At 45.8% G+C, this 15,434-nt stretch overlaps 1 protein-coding gene across 1 annotated transcript in view; it reads left to right on the forward strand.

The window, feature by feature from the left end:
- The window catches only part of LOC124712411 (unconventional myosin-XVIIIa), a 1,310,522-nt gene that overhangs the window by 745,086 nt on the left and 550,002 nt on the right, over nt 1–15,434 (forward strand). The window lies entirely within an intron of this gene.

Raw genomic sequence — 15,434 nt, forward strand, 5'->3', positions numbered from 1 at the left:
GCGCTGATATGAAACTTCCTGACAGATTAAAACTGTGTGCCAGGCCGAGACTCGAACTCGGGACCTTTGCCTTTCGCGGGCAAGTGCTCTACCATCTGAGCTACCCAAGCAGGACTCACGCCCCGTGTTCACAGCCTTACTTCTGCCAGTACCTCGTGTACCTTCCAAACTTTACAGAAGCTCTCCTGCGAACCTTGCAGAACTAGCACTCCTGAAAGAAAGGATATTGCGGAGGCATGGCTTAGCCACAGTCTGGGGGATGTTTCCAGAAAGGCCGCGAAAGGTCCCGAGTTCGAGTCTCGGCCTGGCACACAGTTTTAATCTGTCAGGAAGTTTCAAAGACTGAGGAGGTTCTCCGGAGAATCGTCGAGGAAAGGAATATGTGGAAAACACTAACAAGATAAAGGGACAGGACAATAGGACATGTGTCAGGATATCAGGAAATAGCTTCCATGGTACTAGGGATAGCTGTAGAGTATAAAAACTGTGGGGGAAGTCAGAGACTGGAGTACACCCAACAAGTATCTAAGGACGTTGGGTGTGATTTGAACAGATTGGCACAATTGAGGAGTTCGTGGAGGGCCGCTTCGAACCAGCCAGGAGACTCTTAATGCCAGAAATTAATGGACGAATATTTCAGGAGGCTATAAAATTGTATGGTGCTTTATTAACATTAGTGTTCAATTTTTTTCTCTTTATTATTATTTTCACTTCTGCCTGACACTACATCCAGCATAAACCAAAACTTTTTTTCCTCCCCAACTAAACACCTGACCCTTCCTAGCGAATTAATGCTGTTTGCTGCATCCAGCCTCGAACCAGTATTATTGCGTTTCCTGTACAATGACGCCCGAATATGCGTCAGGCTTCTGCTTTTAACCAAGAAACTGGGTCTAATTTGCAGTGTGCAATATCTTTTCGTGTGGTGTTGTTGGTCAGTGGATAAGCGTAATTTTTCGCTTCTTTCACCTCTGAACGTGAGTTATTTAGGCGGAAAACGGCAAGCTGCGTCGTGATTCTGTATTCACATTAAAGTGTAGATCTTCCTATGACTATCTGGGTGGGTCAGCCTGAGAGTGAGAGGAAGCCAAGACTATACCACAGGCAGTGGGACCTCCCTAGAAAAGTGCTCTTCACGTGAATTTTGGGAGACAGCGCAGTTTTACTTCCATACTGTTGTTGTTGTGGTCTTCAGTCCTGAGACTGGTTTGATGCAGCTCTCCATGCTACTCTATCCTGTGCAAGCTTCTTCATCTCCCACTACCTACTGCAACCTACACCCTTCTGAATCTGCTTAGTGTATTCATCTCTTGGTCTCCCTCTACGATTTTTACCCTCCACACTGCCCTCCAATGCTAAATTTGTGATCCCTTGATGCCTCAAAACATGTCCTACCAACCGATCCCTTCTTCTACTCAAGTTGTGCCACAAACTTCTCTTCTCCCCAATCCTATTCAATACCTCCTCATTAGTTACGTGATCTATCCACCTTATCTTCAGCATTCTTCTGTAGCACCACATTTCGAAAGCTTCTATTCTCTTCTTGTCCAAACTGGTTATCGTCCATGTTTCACTTCCATACATGGCTACACTCCATACAAATACTTTCAGAAACGACTTCGTGACACTTAAATCTATACTCGATGTTAACAAATTTCTCTTCTTCAGAAACGCTTTCCTTGCCATTGCCAGTCTACATTTTATATCCTCTCTACTTCGACCATCATCAGTTATTTTACTCCCTAAATAGCAAAACTCCTTTACTACTTTAAGTGTCTCATTTCCTTATCTAATCCCCTCAGCATCACCCGATTTAATTTGACTACATTCCATTATCCTCGTTTTGCTTTTGTTGATGTTCATCTTATATCCTCCTTTCAAGACACTGACCATTCCGTTCAACTGCTCTTCTAAGTCCTTAGCTGTCTCTGACAGGCCGGCCGGTGTGGCCGTGCGGTTAAAGGCGCTTCAGTCTGGAACCGCATGACCGCTACGGTCGCAGGTTCGAATCCTGCCTCGGGCATGGATGTGTGTGATGTCCTTAGGTTAGTTAGGTTTAATTAGTTCTAAGTTCTGGGCGACTGATGACCTCAGAAGTTAAGTCGCATAGTGCTCAGAGCCATTTTTGTCTCTGACAGAATTACAATGTCATCGGCGAACCTCAAAGTTTTTATTTCTTCTCCATGGATTTTAATACCTACTCCAAATTTTTCTTTTGTTTCCTTTACTGCTTGCTCAATATACAGATTGAATAACATCGGGGAGAGGCTACAACCCTGTCTCACTCCTTTCCCAACCACTGCTTCCCTTTCAGCCCCTCGACTCTTATAACTGCCATCTGGTTTCTGTACAAATTGTAAATAGCCTTTCGCTCCCTGTATTTTACCCCTGCCACCTTCAGAATTTGAAAGAGAGTATTCCAGTTAACGTTGTCAAAAGCTTTCTCTAAGTCTACAAATACTAGAAACGTAGGTTTGCCTTTTCTTAATCTTTCTTCTAAGATAAGTCGTAAGGTTAGTATTGCCCCTCGTGGTCCAAAATTTCTACGGAATCCAAACCGATCTTCCCCGAGGTCCGCTTCTACCAGTTTTTCCATTCGTCTGTAAAGAATTCGCGTTAGTATTTTGCAGCTGTGACTTATTAAACTGATTGTTCGGTAATTTTCACATCTGTCAACACCTGCTTTCTTTGGGATTGGAATTATTATATTCTTCTTGAAGTCTGTGGGTATTTCGCCTGTTTCATATATCTTGCTCACCAGATGGTAGAGTTTTGTCATGACTGGCTCTCCCAAGGCCATCAGTAGTTCTAATGGAATGTTGTCTACTCCCGGGGTCTTGTTTCGACTCAGGTCTTTCGGTGCTCTGTCAAACTCTTCACGCAGTATCTTATCTCCCATTTCATCTTCATCTACATCCTCTTCCATTTCCATAATGTTGTCCTCAAGTACATCGCCCTTGTATAAAACCTCTATATACTCCTTCCACCTTTCTGCCTTCCCTTCTTTGCTTAGAATTGGGTTTCCATTTGAGCTCTTGATATTCATACAATTGGCTCTCTTTTCTCCAAAGGTCTCTTTAATTTTCCTGTAGGCAGTATCTATCTCACCCCTAGTGAGACAAGCCTCTACATCCTTACATTTGTCCTCTAGCCATTTTGCACTTCCTGTCTCTCATTTTTGAGACGTTTGTATTCCTTTTTGCCTGCTTCATTTACTGCATTTTTATATTTTCTCCTTTCATCAATTAAATTCAATATTTCTTCTGTTACCCAAGGATTTCTATTAGCCCTCGTCTTTTTACCTACTTGATCCTCTGCTGCCTTCACTACTTCATCCCTCAGAGCTACCCATTCTTCTTCTACTGTATTTCTTTCCCCCATTCCTGTCAATTGTTCCCTTATGCTCTCCCTGAAACTCTGTACAACCTCTGGTTCTTTCAGTTTATCCAGGTCCCATCTCCTTAAATTCCCGCCTTTTTGCAGTTTCTTCAGTTTCAATCTGCAGTTCATAACCAATAGATTGTGGTCAGAATCCACATCTGCCCCTGGAAATGTCTTACAATTTAAAACCTGGTTCCTATATCTCTGTCTTACCATTATGTAATCTATCTGATACCTTTTAGTATCTCCAGGATTCTTCCAGGTATACAACCTTCTTTCATGATTCTTGAACCAAGTGTTAGCTATGATTAAGTTATGCTCTGTGCAAAATTCTACAAGGCGGCTTCCTCTTTCATTTCTTCCCCCCAATCCATATTCACCTACTATGTTTCCTTCTCTCCCTTTTCCTACTGACGATTTCCAGTCACCCATGACTATTAAATTTTCATCGCCCTTCACTACCTGAATAATTTCTTTTATCTCGTCATACATTTCATCAATTTCTTCATTATCTGCAGAGCTATTTGGCATATAAACTTGTACTACTGTAGTAGGCATGGGCTTTGTGTCTATCTTGGCCACAATAATGCGTTCACTATGCTGTTTGTAGTAGCTAACCCGCACTCCTATTTTTTTTATTCATTATTAAACCTACTCCTGCATTACCCCTATTTGATTTTGTATTTATAACCCTGTAATCACCTGACCAAAAGTCTTGTTCCTCCTGCCACCGAACTTCACTAATTCCCACTATATCTAACTTTAACGTATCCATTTCCCTTTTTAAATTTTCTAACCTACCTGCCCGATTAAGGGATCTGACATTCCACGCTCCGATCCGTAGAAAGTTTTCTTTCTCCTGATAACGACGTCCTCTTGAGTAGTCCCCGCCCGGAGATCCGAATGGGGGACTATTTTACCTCCGGAATATTTTACCCAATAGGACGCCATCATCATTTAATCATACATTAAAGCTGCATGTCCTCGGGAAAAATTACGGCTGTAGTTTCCCCTTGCTTTCAGCCGTTCGCAGTACCAGCACAGCAAGGCCGTTTTGGTTAATGTTACAAGGCCAGATCAGTCAATCATCCATACTGTTGCCCCTGCAACTACTGAAAAGGCTGCTGCCCCTCTTCCATACTCTAGAGTCTATTTTGTACCACCCAAGATACAGTGATCGGTGCAAACTGAACTAACTGGTCTCTTGTGTTTCAGTATTGAACCGTCTCCGACAATGTAAAGTAGAAAAGATGTGCGAAGGCCTCACATGAATAAGGAAAAGGTTCAGAGTCAAATCGGTAAAATACAGAAGTATCTTAAAAAGTTAGGTTGGTGCTTACATATTGTACAGACGGATTAAGTGTGAAATGAAAAGGTGGTGGCAGAGTTGGTACAGTAGCTACAGCGTAACAATTATTGAAGTATATGAAATAAAAACGTCATAACTTCTGAACGGTTTGCGTAAGGGCGTTCAGAGTGCACGGTTGGCCGCGAGGCGTGATGGGAATTAGTATGCACACGCGTGATTTGGTTTAGCGACGAAGCCCACTTTTATTTAGATGGGTTCGTCAAAAATACAACTGGCGCATTTGGGTGACTGAGAATCCACATTTCGCAATCGAGAAGTTTCGCCCTCAGTTGGTGACTCTGTGATGTGCAGTGTCCAGTCACAGAATAATCGGTGCGATATTCCTTGATGGCACGGTGACTACCGAACGATACGTGAAGGTTTTTGAAGATTTCGTCCTCATTATCCAAAGTGACCCATATTTCTACATGATGTGGGCTATCTAAGCAGGAGAGTGTTTCATGTACTGGAGAATCACTTTGGGTACCGCATTCTGGCTGGAGGTACCCAGAGGCCACTGGCTTGGCCCTCAGTTGGCCGTCATATTTTCCGGTGGCTATATTAAAGACAAGGTGTACAACAATAACCCCAAAATCATTGTTGAGCTGAGAACAGCCATTCAAGAACTCATCAGCAGCATCGATGTTCAAAATGGCTCTGAGGCCATCAGTCGCCTAGAACTTACAACTAATTAAACCTAACTAAGCTTAGGACATCACACATATCCATGCCCGAGGCAGGATTCGAACCTGCGACCGTAGCGGTCGCTCGGCTCCAGACTGCAGCATCGATGTTCCGAGACTTCAGTGGTTCATGTAGAATTTCGCTATTCATCTGCGCCACATCATCGCCAATGATGACAGTCTTATCGAACAAGTCACTATCTAAATCCGAATATTTGTAGTGACGTTTACATGTCGAATAAAGTAGTTTGTAACTAATTTACGTTTTTTTTCATATAGTTCAATAATTGTGGTGGTGGTGGTGGTGGTGGTGGTTAGTGTTTAACGTCCCGTCGACAACGAGGTCATTAGAGACGGAGCGCAAGCTCGGGTTAGGGAAGGAAATCGGCCGTGCCCTTTCAAAGGAACCATCCCGGCATTTGCCTGAAACGATTTAGGGAAATCACGGAAAATCTAAATCAGGATGGCCGGAGACGGGATTGAACCGTCGTCCTCCCGAATGCGAGTCCAGTGTGCTAACCACTGCCAATAATTGTCTCCCTCTAAGTTGTCGGAATGAATTTTCACTTTGCAGTAGAGAGTGATTTGTTTTGAAGGTTCATGGAAGATTAGAACTGTTTTCCGGAACTGGACTCGGTCCCAGAACTTCTCTTTTCGCGGGCTCTTACGCACTGAGCTGTCGAAATACAACTCGCGAGCAGATTCGTCTCCGCAACTGCCTTTCTCCTACCTCCAGAATTTCCAGACTTACGAAAGTTTAGCTGGGCTAGCACTCATTAAAGGAAAACACATCGCACAGAAATAACTTACCCACAGGCGAAGCTGTTGTCTCCAGAGTCGTTTTGGTTCAAATGGCTCTGAGCACTATGGGACTTAACATCTATGGTCATCAGTCCCCTAGAACTTAGAGCTACTTAAATCTAACTAACCTAAGGACAGCACACAACACTCAGTCATCACGAGGCAGAGGAAATCCCTGACCCCGCCGGGAATCGAACCCGGGAACCCGGGCGTGGGAAGCGGGAACGCTACCGCACGACCACGAGCTGCGGACCCAGAGTCGTTTTCCACTGTACAGCACGTACAGGACAATTTCTGTGAACTTGGTATCCCGCCAGCATCAGAGAGAGCACTCTGGCAGCCCGCTTCCTGGATCGGTTGGCGGGCTCTTTCCCGCGCCCGGAAGGCGGTAATTAATAATTAGGAGGCGCCGCGCGGACCACCCATAGCGGGATTAAAGCGCGCGGTCGATGGCGGCCGAGCTGCACGCAGAGGCTGCAGTAGAACCTCAGTCCAGAGGTCTGGCACGAACAGCCAATGACATACGCTGCTGCACATTAAAACTGCAGCGCCAGAAACGATAGCAAGTAAGGAAATTTTACTTATTGTGCATATATTACAGTAGGAAAATCATAAGATTAAACGTATAGATGACTCGAGAGTATCAACGGTATGAAATGTAGTACATGTTGGGTGTTCGGAAATCCACGTTACATCTTCTAGGACTTTTAGAGCGGAGTTATTACGTAATACTTTGAATAGCAACCTGCCTCCGTAAATGTACCGTTTCCGTGCTACTGCCGTTTGAAAGCGTGTTTGCTTAGTAGCTTTGCTACAGGGTGGTCGTGGAGGGGGGGGGGGGTGCTTACGTCGGATCGGCCGGTGTCGTTTGACGTCTGTCCTACCTCTCTGTTAGAGAAACATGGTTCAGTACACGTTTGCAGAATACACGAACATGATACTTCTGTATGGAGGAGCTGTTCGTCGCCTTTATCGATATCGTTGTGCACAACGTCCGAGTCCATCGTATACCCTTTTCGCCACAAATACGCAACGGCTTCGACATACGGACACTTTCACGGCAGTAGGCGTGACTGAGGTGCTCCAAGGAGATGCCGAATCGGATGAGCCCGTATGCATCATCGAATAGAACCCCTCAGGGAGTACACAAGCAATGACGCCACTCAGTCCGACGTAAGTTCTCCCTAACATTACTATTCTGTTGCAATCGTACGTAACAAACATGTTTTCAAGCGGCTGTAGCATTGTACATTTGGTCATTTGCGAACATGCATTCCTGTTCAAAGTATTACGTACTCACTCCCCTCCATAAGTCCTAGAAGTTTGTAACAGGAACTTCCTAACGCCCTGTAGATCTGTCACCTCTCTGAATAGCCGCTTTAATACGGCAGCATATCCAGTAGAAATGAGCCTAGATGACAGATGCGGCTACGTGATTCCAAGCTGGTTTTGTTCTATGCTGGAGGTAGTGGCTAGTGAGTGGTGCCATGCGGTGGCCATATGGTTTCAATGGGTGACAGATCTGGAGAACGTGCTGGCTTCGTCGACAGTATCGAGGTAGGGCGGGACAGCACGGGAAACATGCTGTCTTACGTTATCTTGTTACGAGGAACTCGAAGACAGGGCACAGCCACCAATCTTAACACGTCAAAAATGTAGTACCTGCTGCCAGAATACTCGCCTACCCAGAATAGAGGTGTTCGGGCTGTATCCAGTGCCACTAAATACAGTCACGCGCAGTGCTAGGCCACTTCCACAATCTCCCAACATGCGTTCGGATACATCCATCATATTACTGTACACAGAACTAGAACGTATCTGAACACACGACGTGGTGCCATTCCTCCTTCCACGGTTGTCTTTGGGCGCACCACAGTTAGCGCATCTCTCTCTTCTGCCGTGTCAACGGAAGCTGTATCAACGACCACTGTGCTGACAATATACGGTGCTCCAAATATCGTCTGGCGGCCTATATGGATTCTTGTCTTGCTGCAAACAAGCCTATTTCTTGAATCAAGGTACGTGACATGACTGTACGATCTTGCACTACCCAGTGAACAATATGTCACTCCTCTCGGGCGCTAGTCGCATGGGGTAGATACTTGTCTTACTACAAAAAAGTCCATTTCCTGACTCAAGGTCCGCAGCATGACTGTACCAGGCTGCACAGTCCAACGAACAATATGAGACCTCTCGGGCGCTAGTCGCGTGAGTCCGTCGAAATCCTGTTTTTCTATGACATTCGATGACCAGTACTGCGTAACCGCGAACAGCTGTATCGATAGACCATGAGCGAGTCACTGTCCAGTTCTGCACAGCACAGAGGCGGATCATGCGAAAGATGAGACCAATAGCAGATCGTATACGAATAAATAGAGGTTTATTACAATCAAATTTTGATTACTTCGCAACCACGCGTGACACAATATGAGCACAACATTAATTATGAATAGTTCCGCAATATACACTAGGATCGCTAATCACTTTCTTGCGCATACATACATTCCTGGAAATGGAAAAAAGAACACATTGACACCGGTGTGTCAGACCCACCATACTTGCTCCGGACACTACGAGAGGGCTGTACAAGCAATGATCACACGCACGGCACAGCGGACACACCAGGAACCGCGGTGTTGGCCGTCGAATGGCGCTAGCTGCACAGCATTTGTGCACCGCCGCCGTCAGTGTCAGCCAGTTTGCCGTGGCATACGGAGCTCCATCGCAGTCTTTAACACTGGTAGCATGCCGCGACAGCGTGGACGTGAACCGTATGTGCAGTTGACGGACTTTGAGCGAGGGCGTATAGTGGGCATGCGGGAGGCCGGGTGGACGTACCGCCGAATTGCTCAACACGTGGGGCGTGAGGTCTCCACAGTACATCGATGTTGTCGCCAGTGGTCGGCGGAAGGTGCACGTGCCCGTCGACCTGGGACTGGACCGCAGCGACGCACGGATGCACGCCAAGACCGTAGGATCCTACGCAGTGCCGTAGGGGACCGCACCGCCACTTCCCAGCAAATTAGGGACACTGTTGCCCCTGGGGTATCGGCGAGGACCATTCGCAACCGTCTCCATGAAGCTGGGCTACGGTCCCGCACACCGTTAGGCCGTCGTCCGCTCACGCCCCAACATCGTGTAGCCCGCCTCCAGTGGTGTCGCGGCAGGCGTGAATGGAGGGACGAATGGAGACGTGTCGTCTTCAGCGATGAGAGTCGCTTCTGCCTTGGTGCCAATGATGGTCGTATGCGTGTTTGGCGCCGTGCAGGTGAGCGCCACAATCAGGACTGCATACGACTGAGGCACACAGGGCCAACACCCGGCATCATGGTGTGGGGAGCGATCTCCTACACTGGCCGTACACCACTGGTGATCGTCGAGGGGACACTGAATAGTGCACGGTACATCCAAACCGTCATCGAACCCATCGTTCTACCATTCCTAGACCGGCAAGGGAACTTGCTGTTCCAACAGGACAATGCACGTCCGCATGTATCCCGTGCCACCCAACGTGCTCTAGAAGGTGTAAGTCAACTACCCTGGCCAGCAAGATCTCCGGATCTGTCCCCCATTGAGCATGTTTGGGACTGGATGAAGCGTCGTCTCACGCGGTCTGCACGTCCAGCACGAACGCTGGTCCAACTGAGGCGTCAGGTGGAAATGGCATGGCAAGCCGTTCCACAGGACTACATCCAGCATCTCTACGATCGTCTCCATGGGAGAATAGCAGCCTGCATTGCTGCGAAAGGTGGATATACACTGTACTAGTGCCGACATTGTGCATGCTCTGTTGCCTGTGTGTATGTGCCTGTGGTTCTGTCAGTGTGATCATGTGTTGTATCTGACCCCAGGAATGTGTCAATAAAGTTTCCCCTTCCTGGGACAATGAATTCACGGTGTTCTTATTTCAATTTCCAGGAGTGTATCATCGTGGATACTATCCTTCTCTGAGGGAAGAACAATTCTGTTTCACAATTTGTGCAGTCAGTCATACGAAAGGAAATTAGGGGAAGATTTTCCTCGTTACCCCTGGCTAGGAAATCCTCTTCATCTGAAAGTGGGCGGACTACAGTGGATGGAAGCCTAGTTCAGAGTAAAGGTAAAGTGAAGTTCCGCCATTAGCGCCATCGGATGCGGTACGAAGGGACATGTGATTAGCACATCGCTCTCCCGGTCGTTGCCGCTACTAGTCAATCATGCAGCTTCTCAGTCGACTTCGTGAGGCTGGTGCACCCCGGTCCAGTCCTTACACCAAAGAGAAATGCCTGGTAGTACCGGGAATCGAACCGTGGTCCCTCTCGCACGGCAGTCATCCGCGCTGACCATTCAGTTGCAGATGCGGACCAAATTGCGAGACTTCCGGTAAAATTGCATTAAAAGGAATAGATTCCGATGATTGGAAATATCTCCGTGCGTAGTTAGCATAATTTGCTGCAACGGTCGCAGGTTTGAATCCTGCCTCGGTTATGGATGTGTGTGATATCCTTAGGTTAGTTAGGTTTAAGTAGTTCAAAATCTAGGAGACTGCTGACCTCAAATGTTAAGTCCCATTGTGCTCGGAGCCATTTGAACCATTCTACTCTCCAACAGGAAACCATTGTTTTCATTACACGTGGTGGTTGGTCGACACCAAGGACCAGTTCGTAATATGGGGAAAATCGCTATGAACCCATGACAAAAATTAATAAACAGCGCAAAATAATGCTACTAATAAATCGCTGACAGCGATTACTCAGCTGAATAGTCAAGAATTTTTCAATGGGAGCATTCATGGGAAATCACTGAAGCTAACAAACAGATATGTTGAAGGAGAGAGACGGAAACAAAGTATGATTACAAGATATTTATTTCACTGAGTGTTAATCAATCAATAACAAGCCAAAAAGATGCCTGAGCACGTTGTAAAAATAAGCGATTGGTTCCCTAACCGTAATCTGCATTTAACCTTCATAAAGCAATTTCGACATACATAAAGAGTTTGCTCCGAAGAACAATGATATTCACAGATGGCCACCGGAGTGTGTTCAAAAAACGGCCAACTTTTTTCTTTTTTTTTTAGCATGGTTGGTTGGTTTCCGTTGCTCTATGAGTACCTAGGCAGTCACACGAAGTAAAAAGACGATAAAGCTCCGAATCGACAACGAGCTATACTACTGGAGGTCTGTAGAAAGTCCTATTGAAGAAGCGAATCTTTCTGACCGCTACCGGCGCATTCAAATTATACTCATCCACGCATATCCACTTTACAGTAATTAGTCAAGAAAAGATGAGGAAATGGTAGAGATTGCCAGTATCAAGATGAAATAAAGAAGTCGTTCTAACATTTTGTTTTCCAGTTATTTTATCAGACAACAGAACAGCGTCTGTGAGAGATATTTATATGATAGCAAGAGACGATAATTGATAGAAATATGAAAGGGGTCCATAAGACATCTGCGTCACTATTACATAATGCATGTGCAGACTAGATATGGAGACTTCATTTCCATCCGAATTACACGTCCCTTTCACAGCGAATGACTACAAATCAAATACAACCACAAAATACGATGAATAAAACGCGGGAGCGACAAGAAACTGAGTGGAAAAAGGCACTCCTTATACAGGATGTAAGCTGTGTGATGAACTAGCAAGCAGTCGGCACATTGCGTACGCAGCTAGTAGTTGCATTTCCGGTGTAGCAACTGTCTGCTTCAGAAATTCTTCATTTCGTCTTTGGATGAGAGAGGAAGACCATTTCGGCGTAATAGAAGTACTTCTGGCCGGCCAGGGTGGCTGGGCGGTTCTAGGCGCTACAGTCTGGAACCGCGGACAGATGACCTCAGTAGTTAAGTCCCATAGTGCTCAGAGCCATTTGAACCATTTTGAAGTACTTTTTAGTGGTACTGCAATATCTAGGGTGAGACTTCTGGAAACGGAGTTCAGCTTGCCTAAGGCGAGAGGCATTCTGGCCGCGAAAATAAAACTCTTGCCGTTGCGCAGCGTTGTGAATGACAAAACGCTTTAAAGGGAGGTCCTTAAACTGCGTGCGCTGTTGCCAACTAGTTGCGTCCAGCTGGGCTCGTAATAAAATTTTATCCCGAGCAGAATTTTTTCCCGATTATCGGAAACCTGTCGCAGCTTTAACTTGGCGTGATTGCAGTCACAACAAACGTGCTCGCAATCTTTTCCAAGCATTTTTTTCCCCCCAAAAATTTATCCACCGCCCGATTCAGTGAGCACTTGCTCCGCCGCATTGGTCTGATCAACAGTTTGTGCAGTCAGTGTAGCGTTACCTTCGAACTTTACGTTATTTTTTCCTGGGAACTCAAAGCGAAGCGCACGCACCCACCTTCACACACACACACACACACACACACACACACACACACCACACCACACCACACCACACCACACACTGACTCTCACTCAAACACACAAAAGCGCGTACGCTCCTGCAATTTTGCCGCATTAACCATATTCACCATTCGCAGTTTTCTTAGATGTAAAAGCAGTTTTCCGTCGACATAATTCTGCGACAATTTTACTGGACATTACATTGACAGCTAGTGATATGTGGAGCAGTGTGTAAGGCACGACAATGTAATTTTCGGATCGGCGTCATTCAGACCCATGACCGGCGAACCTGATTAATTTTTCCCCAGATTTCGATAAATCATTTCGGGCGAGTATTAGGGTTCTTTTCTTAAACAAGGCTATTGCCAGTTTTGTTTCCAGTGTCTAATCCTGTGAAGTCCAGCCACAAATTGGAGAGCCAACGCGTAGAAAACGTTTCTGGAGCTATGCACATTGTTTGACAGAAATTCAAAAGGTAGTGTTCACACAACAAGGAACTTTTTGCGGTGCTATATTACTTTGCGACTGCGCTTCACTTTATACCAGTAAATCTCCAAACCGCGATTCTAATAAGAATTGAACTTTCATGTACAAGGAGCGTACAATAAGTAATGCAACACATATTTTTCTGCGCCAGTTTCGGTTGAAAAAATGCGAAAGTTTTTGTGGTATAGCGTGGCATATTCCCCTTTCAGAAACCTATAGTTTCATGAAATTCCTAGTCGGTGGCGGTGCTATACGTAGTCTCCAAAATGGCGTCTGTAACGGAGGTCTTTTCGAAACTGAGCGCCGGAAAACCAGAAATTCGCAGATCTTCATAGGCTCTTGCAGAATGTCTGCGGAGACCTGGCAGTAAACAAAAGCACGCGAGTCGATTCGTTAGGCGAGGCGTTTGTCATAATCACTCGCCAGGATAGCCAAGAGCGCTAATGCGCTGCTTCCTGGACTCGGGTAGGCGCGCCGGCCCCGGATCGGATCCGCCCGGCGGATTAACGACGCGGGCCGGAATGCCGGCCAGCCTGCATGTGGTTTTTAGGCGGTTTTCTACATCCCGCTAGGTGAATACCGGGCTGGTCCCCATGTTCCGCCTCAGTTACACGACTCGCAGACATTTGAAAACGTTCGCACTATTTCATGACTTACATTAGACGCAGACAGCTGGGGTACACTACATCCGTCCTGGGGCGTTCGGAGTGGCGGCAGGAAGGGCATCCGGCCACCCTCTGCAATGAACACTGCCAAATCCGTCATAACAAAGCCGACCCCGCGTTGGAGCGGGGCAAAGGCCCGAGAAAGGAAAGGCATTTGTCATCATTCCAAGAAGATTGCGCAGACCGGTCCGATCACCTGCGTGCGTCTGGCCGCACACAGCTGCGACTCTTGCAACGTTGTAACGTGCAGGCACCCTTAATCGAGTTCGCAGCTCGTGGTCTAGTGGCTAGCGCTCCTGCCTCTGGATCACGGGTCCCCAGTTCTATTCCCGGCAGGGTTTGAGATTTTCTCTGCCCGGGGACTGCGTGTTTGTGTTATCCTCATCATTTCATCATCATCATCACCACCACCACCACCATTCGTGTCAGTGGTTAAGCTGGATTGTGTTCGAGAATTGGGCCGTGTAAAAATTGAGACTTTGTACGGGCGCAGATGACCCCGCAGTTGAGCGCCCCACAAACCAAACACCCTTAATCCAGATGATTGGCGGATCATGATCCAGCACCCAGCTGCTCAACTGGACCTCTCTAAGGCGTATTTTATGGGTCTTTCAGCTGTCTTTCTTTCCGTCGACTAGGCTTAAGTGCAGTCGTTTTTAACGTTTGAAAAATATGTAAAAATCTGCCAACCGGTTGCATAGGTTTTCGATATACCTTGACCAGGTTTCGTCACCTCTAAGGGTGACTTCATCAGAAGTTAAGGTAATTGCGTAAAATGAATATGTCAGATCAAATATCTTATCTAATGAAAGTTTACATTAATGTAAACGAATGTAAAACAAATAGCACTTACATGAATAACATATCGTCAAAGATGTACAGTGATTTAATAGCTGAGTTGCTCAAGTCATACATTAAAATATAAGACATAATGTTCTTCAAAAAGTCAAACATTAAAACATAAGTAACACCAGTGTGGTGTGAGCAGACTGACTGTGTGCCAACTAGTCACGCTGCCAAGTAAACGTAATGTAGGGCGGGCCACTAGTAACGTGAGCAAAACAATTTTGTATATTACACATTTTCTGAAGTAAATCATACTTATAGCTAATATAGCTTTTAACAAAAATTAATTTTACAAATTATTGAGTAACATTTATAAATAAACTTGAAACGGGATAAAATAGTACAAAGTTCGCTAAGTTTTACGTAGCACAGGTAGAACCAGAGTTAAATACGACTGGAATTACATACGTAATGTAGAACATCAGTTCATTATATGACACAAACTTTGAAAAGAAAGCTTGCATAACTAGGGAACAGAGGTCATCTGGTGTGTTAGTAATGAGCGTAACTTAACAGAGGTAAAATAATGTTTCAGAAAAGGAGGAGAGAACCTGGGTTATAAGTATCATAAAACTGAGAGCACTTTTTTTTTTTTTTAGGTTGTGACATGGACGCGTATGACCCTAGTTGTCTTTGCGCCATAAAACAAAACAAACAAAACATTACACGATAGCAGTTGACGCTTTGCGAACCTTACTCGCTGAAGAAGGAACTTGTAGTGGATTAAACAGTGCAACGTTGAAAGGTTGCGTCTAAGAGGGATTTTGAAATGCAGACCTCACAAGAATTAGTATCGGCGAAGGTGGCGGAAAGACTTAACAGCCTGTGTTCGTGACTCGTGGCAATTGCCGGCACCTGACGGTGAGAAACACGGAAGGATTCTCGTAT

The sequence above is a fragment of the Schistocerca piceifrons genome, chromosome 8, assembly GCF_021461385.2.
Source record: "Schistocerca piceifrons isolate TAMUIC-IGC-003096 chromosome 8, iqSchPice1.1, whole genome shotgun sequence".
NCBI classification, from domain to species: Eukaryota; Metazoa; Arthropoda; class Insecta; order Orthoptera; family Acrididae; genus Schistocerca; species Schistocerca piceifrons.